The sequence below is a fragment of the Vigna umbellata genome, chromosome 1 (genome assembly GCF_029865625.1).
Source record: "Vigna umbellata cultivar VRB3 chromosome 1, Vumbellata_1.0, whole genome shotgun sequence".
NCBI classification, from domain to species: domain Eukaryota; kingdom Viridiplantae; phylum Streptophyta; class Magnoliopsida; order Fabales; family Fabaceae; genus Vigna; species Vigna umbellata.
Window position 1 is genome coordinate 28,633,125 of NC_142165.1, and position 6,565 is coordinate 28,639,689.

General features: G+C 33.5%; 1 pseudogene; it reads right to left on the reverse strand.

Moving 5' to 3' along the window:
* Nucleotides 1-864: 864 nt before the first annotated feature.
* Nucleotides 865-4,817, reverse strand: LOC124822277 (AT-hook motif nuclear-localized protein 23 pseudogene; annotated as a pseudogene).
* Nucleotides 4,818-6,565: the final 1,748 nt, after the last annotated feature.

Below are 6,565 nucleotides of genomic sequence, written 5' to 3' on the forward strand. Positions count from 1 at the left end.
TTCTGAAAGCATGCCTCCCAACAAGCTTAATAGTGTACCAGAAGCACCCATGAAAGGACCAACACACTAAAATGTTCGAAACTACGACATCAACAACACAATGATTCCATGCTAATCGAACCAATTGGAAATCAAAATTGAAATGAAAAGGCACGTTGGCACTAGTACAAAAATCGCGTACAACGTCGAATATTTTGGATTTTTAACGTCGAATTTAAAAAATTTGACGTTAAACTTAATGTCGGATTTTATCAATATTCGACGTTAATCAATTTTTTAGTTTTTTTAATTAAATGCGATCCTTATTTACAACTCTACGAGACCTGAAAAGAAAAAAAATAACAAATTTCAGTTTTTGGTATTTTATAAAGCATGAACTATGAACGTGTAGTGTAATATCAACAACAAACGATAATAAGCAACAACAAACAAGTTCAATCAAACAACAACAACAAACAAGTTCAACTAAACAACAACAAGAAACAAGTTCAACAAAAAAACAACAAACAAGTTTAACAAATAAGTTTTTCAAAAAGAAAACGAAAACGAAAACTAACCTTCAAAAGGTGGCTTCATCGGAATAAAGTTTCGTCACAGTTAGGGATGGCAAAAATACCCGTACCCGTGGGTATCCGCGGATAAAATCCGCTGCGGGTATTTAGTACCCGTGGGTAACGGGTAGCGGGTATTTTAATACCCGCTTGTTAACGGGTACGGTTCGGGTATCACACTATCCATACTTGCTGGTATCGGCTACCCATTTAAAAATTAAATAACAATTTTATCCTTCTAAGATGTTATATTTTGTCTGTGCCGTCAAACCCTAAATCACAATTTTGAAGCTTTACACATCCAACCATCTACCTAAAACTGAGCATTTATTGCCAAATTGAAGAAAGGGAGTCCCAAAGAAGGATAGGGAAAGGGTTATTGTTAATAATATAATTATTATTACCATATATCTGAACATGTTCCTCTTCTTCTTCTAACAGTAACCATTCATAAGCCACGTTGGTGAACGACGCTGCGATCACAATCAAGGTCTCGCCATGGTCAACTTTCCCACCACACTGCCACAGGTATACACTCAGACTTGTCGCTCCCTGTGGCGTTGGTAGAGGAAGGAACGATTGCGCAAGCAGAGGAAGGAACGATTGCGCAAGCAGAGGAAGGAACGATTGCGCAAGCAGAGGAAGGAACGTTGCGCCAGTGAAAGTATTTCGAACCTCCCGTGAAGAGTCACCACCGCCCTCGATGTCGCTGGCTGTCGCAGGTCACATTCGTCACGGTGCCGCTGCCGCTCAAAATACAGATCCCGCGTTGTCGTCGCCACGAGTAACTGGTAACGTTGTCGAACACGTCGCAGCCGCTGCCTACCTCGAGGATGTGTGCGCGGAGTGTGTTTGCGCTCTCCCTAGTGATGTTCAGCAGCGGCTTCGCCTTGTTCTTGGATCCCAGCAGCTGCTCTCGCGGATTTCTAAAGTTTCTTCCCTTTTCCGTTTTTGTTTCTTCCACTACTCTGAAGAAGAAACCCTAAAGAAGGTTTGGGCTTGGCCCATTTTGAAGAAAACCTAAAAAAAAAGTTTGAACGATACCCATTTTGAAGAAAAGAATTAATAATAAAAAAAATTATTTGGACTTTTGGCCCGTATGATTTAAACATTGACGTTTGATCATTTTTTTTAAATTTAATGTAAACATTTTTTAAAAATCATAAAATATTATTTTTTAAAAAGAATTTACGGGTTGAAACGGGTATCCGCGGGTAAAAAAAAATCCGTGGATTTTTTTTATGTGGGTATCTAGCGGGTAGTGGGACGAGTACAGGTACAATTTTTTACATGTGGGTCGGGTTCGGGTATCACACTACCCGTGCCTGACCCGACCCGTTGCCATCCCTAGCCACTGTGAGAGAGAAAGCAGAATCCGCCTATGAAGGACAAGAGCACGAAAATAATCGGTTAAAACAAATGAAAATCATACATAAAGTAATTAATTAATATGCATTTGTATCAAATGAAAGAAAGATTACATGTGATGCTCATCAAACTTCTTTCGAAAAAAGTTTGAGAAGAGAAGAAGGTATTGTGCGCTAATAAGATAAAATGAATGAATTTTCAGTTTGCCGCTCAAACTTTATTGAATTCACTAACCTTTTGACGTCAAATTTAAAATTCATTCGATGTTTTATATCCTTTTACGTCAAATTACAATTCTAAACGACGTTTAATAATTACATTTATTTACAAAAATGTCACCGCTCATTTTTAACGTTGTTTATTCAATGGTTGGACGTTGAACGCGTGACGTTATACGCTATTTTTGTACTAGTGTGGATAGAGAAGCGACTACACCTGATTCATTTAGGATTAGGAAAAGAAAATGCAGGTCAGCAATAAATACGTCAATAATTCAACATTTTTTAAAATTGGTCGATAATTCCATCGATAAATTTATTTGTGAAATGGACGTCAATTTACTATCAAATTTGAAGAAATCACTAGTGTAACGAAGGAAAATGACAACGGTTGTTTTTTACAATACGCTTCGGTTATTATGAATTAATTGAAGATGAGTGAGAAGAAGAATAAGAGAAGAGGAGAAGAAGAAGAAAGAGAGGCATAGGGAACAACGTGACGGAGGCAAAGACCGTGGTAATAGTAATAAAGGAGGATAAGAATTAGTAAGAGAAGGAAAAGAAAAAGGAGAAGGATGATAAGGATGATAATAAAAAGGAGGAAGAGAAGTCAAAGAAGATGAGAAAAAGAAGAAGAACACCAAATTAGAATATCTACTAACAAATATATACCAATATATAAATGTTGATTGTTGGTAATTGTCAATAAATCTTTATAATGAATTTTCTTATTCATCATAAAATTGTAAAGGAATATTTAAAATATATAAAACTATTAAAATTTGTTTTTCACACATCAAATATACTAATATCGTATTACGTAAAAAAAAAAAAATACAAAACATGTTACACATTCCATAATCACCAGCAACATTGACCGTATATCTAGTCTAAAAAGAAAAACATCGAAAAAGATAAATCAATAAGATTTGGAGACTCAGACTCCTCACCCTTATTAAGATCCACCACTACTTAGTAATATATAATAATTCATATATTGTCTTCTCATCCCTATTCACCTTTAATCTCAAGCTCAATTTAACTTCGTTGGTAAAATTTTTGTACTTTACCTTTTCTTTTTCTTCTGTGACTAAGATTTAAAAACAATCACTAATGTCGAACGCATGTGAGAAGCACATGTTACCCAGCTTGAGTATGACAAACATTAACTCCATATCTATGAGTTTATTTAGTTCTTATATTCTTGATATTTTGTCTTTGTTGCAATGGGTATCCTGTAGCCAACTATACTGGAAACTATGTTTACTTTTGATAAGACAATTCAACATATAAATCTATCGTGTCTTTCTTTTTTATCAATCTATTGTATTAATGTTTATCAATGTAGAAGCACCTATATAAATTTTGTTTCTTTCATCCACTTAACACTTTTGATCCTTGAGGACCCGCAATCATGGTGGAAAAAATATAAATAATTCGATCTACCCTCCAAATGATCGCAGACCAACGGAAAACATACATCAACTCAGTTTTCACCCTGACTTCCACAAACGAAGAGGCTCATTGGTAAGAAAACATAATCAATAGAGCAACAAAACCAGATGTTCCAATGATTAGATTGCACCCTACATATATAGAAATAGAATAACGATACTTTCCTAATATTTTTTTTGACAATATTTTAACACCATCTATGTGCCATTATGTTATTAGTAAAAAATTATTCTATAATTAAAAATAGGTTTAAACTCTCGGATGGTCCTCGTATTTATATGGGAATCTCAAATGGGTCATCGTTTTTTTTCGGTCTCAATTGGGTCATATTTTTTGTAAAAATGAGCCAATTTTACCCTAACCGTTAAGTGCTCTCATACGGCGTTAAGTTTAGCTGAGCTGTATTTTATATTTTGATGGCGTGACATTGTTTATTAAAATTGAATGGCTGATGTGTTTTAAAATTATTCACATCACACCTCAAGTCAACTTCTTCTTCTTCTTCTGTCTTATCACTTTCTCTCTCTCCCATCTCTTCCAACGCTCAAAAGCTGCAATTTTTCTTTGTTTTTTCCTTCTTCTACTTCATCTTCCAACTTTTCCAATCCTTCTCCATTTTCTATCATTTTTCATTATCATCTCCTTCTCTGCATTAAAAATATCTCTCCATTGCTCCATCCTTTATTCTTCTCTACTTTAACTACTTTGGACTTTGACTCATCAGTAAATGGAATTTTAGAATTACAAAAATATCTAATTATGTGTTTAATTAATTTAATTGTAAAGCAGCTGATGCGTGGTGCTTCTACTGAAATTAGTTGGGTCAGGATGCAAAATTCATTGAACAAGGCCTCAGGAGATACTTCCAAAATGACCTGAAAAAGATTTACAAAGTTTTATTGCCCTAGAATCTGGGTTTAGGGTTTAGGGTTCCATAAAAAAAAGTTGCTGCCAAGAAGTAGCTAATATAGTTTCTGTCGAACTTCTGTTCGTATTTTTCAAAAGCTAATGCACTACTATAGCTAATTATATAGTTTTCTTTCTTCTATATGATACTCACCTCCATTAGATGGCTAAATTTAGATTCTTTTAATAAATTCTTGAGATCTGCTACTACTTTAGCGTCTATAAAATTGCCCTCTGCATTATTCTTATCCTTGCAGCCAAGAAGGAAAGGAATCACATGTAACAACTCTTCATCATCGCCTGCCAAGACCCTCAGCATTGTTTGCCGTTAATTAAAGAAACCCCATTGAGATGAGAGGAATAAAATAGAGAAGCAAAAAGTACAATTAACCATAAGCACATAATGGCATCACAGAAAATGTTTATACCCAAGAGGTAATCTAATAAAGTTAAGAATGAATTTAATAATCTCTGTAGAGTATGATAAAGTTCTAAAGAAAGCACATCCTAAGAAATTATACTGAGACGAAGGCTATATTTCTGAGAAGTGAACGTTCCTCCAATTCTACCCCTCGATTTCAAAAAGATTAGCAATTTCTGAGAAGTATTGGGTAGTTTCAGGGTCAAGTTGCTTCCTACAAAACCTAACGTAAATTGAAAAAAAAATTGAATTAGTTGAAGGGATGAGAAAGAACTGATAAGAATAGTTATTGAAAGATAATAATGAATTTGAATAAAAAACAAAGAAGTTGGAAGATGAAGTAGAAGAGGAAAAAACAAAGAAAGATTGCAGCTTTTGAGCGTTGGAAGAGATATGAGAGAGGGAAAGTGATGAGACAGAAGAAGAAGAAGAAGTTGATTTGAGGTGTGATGTGAACAATTTTAAAACACATCAGCCATTCAATTTTAATAAACAATGTCACGCCATCAAAACTTAACGCCGTCTGAGAGCACTTAACAGTTAGGGTAAAATTGGCTCATTTTTACAAAAAATATGACCCAATTGAGACCGAAAAAAAAACGATCACCCATTTGAGATTCCCATATAAATACGAGGACCATCCGAGGGTTTAAACCTTAAAAATAATAATCATAAATATTAACATGGACCAATCACATAATATCATGATAGTGTTAAAATAATGTCAAAGTATCATAGAAATAATAATGTATGATTTCAAATACTCTTGAGTATATGAAATTGAATTTTTAATCTTATCGTAAATCTTGAGTCAAAATAAACAAATTTAAAAAAAGTTTGAAGGTGACTTTTATTTTATCAGGCATGTTCCATTAGGTTGTGTGAATTGTTATAGCACCTTTTGTAAGATCCATGAAAATATTTACCTTAATTGTAAATATTTTATTACTAGTAGTAATAAATTTCTTTGTGAATGGAAAATATAATTAGTAAGTTAAATATAGAAATTTTGGTAGCTTAAATGGTAGAAAATTGTAGTGATTTCAAGAACATGGGTTCAAGCTCTTTTCTACCTTCTTGTAAAAAAATATATTTTAAAAGAATAATAATTATATATTGATAGTGGATAAAGCGCTTCAGATTTGAAGGCATTATTGAGGAATCCATTATGTAAGTGGTGATTAAGATATTAATATAATAAAATAATATTAAAATAATAAATAATATTAAAAAATTGATGAATAGTAAAATATTTGGACTATAAATAGCCATGAGAGGGGAGGCTATTTTGCACAAAGAGAGGAAGAATCAAGTGAGAAACCTTGAGAAATAGAGAAGAAAGAGTTAGGAAGAAATTTTTAGTTGCAAGAAGAGTAGAGGCTCTGGAGGGTTTTCGGGGAAAACAAATTCGGAGCAAGAGAAGTCTAGAATAGAGGTAGGGGAGCTAACCTTTCTAAGCCTTTATATTATGATTTAGTATTGTTTTATTACTATTCATGTCTTGCAATTTTGTGTGAATACTATTAATGCTTACTGTATATCTATCTATATTGAATTTCTGTGTTAATATTATATGTTGTTGTTTTGAATCTGTAAATAAGAAATTTGTTAAAACTAGTTGAGGAACACTTTGGCTAAGGAAAGAC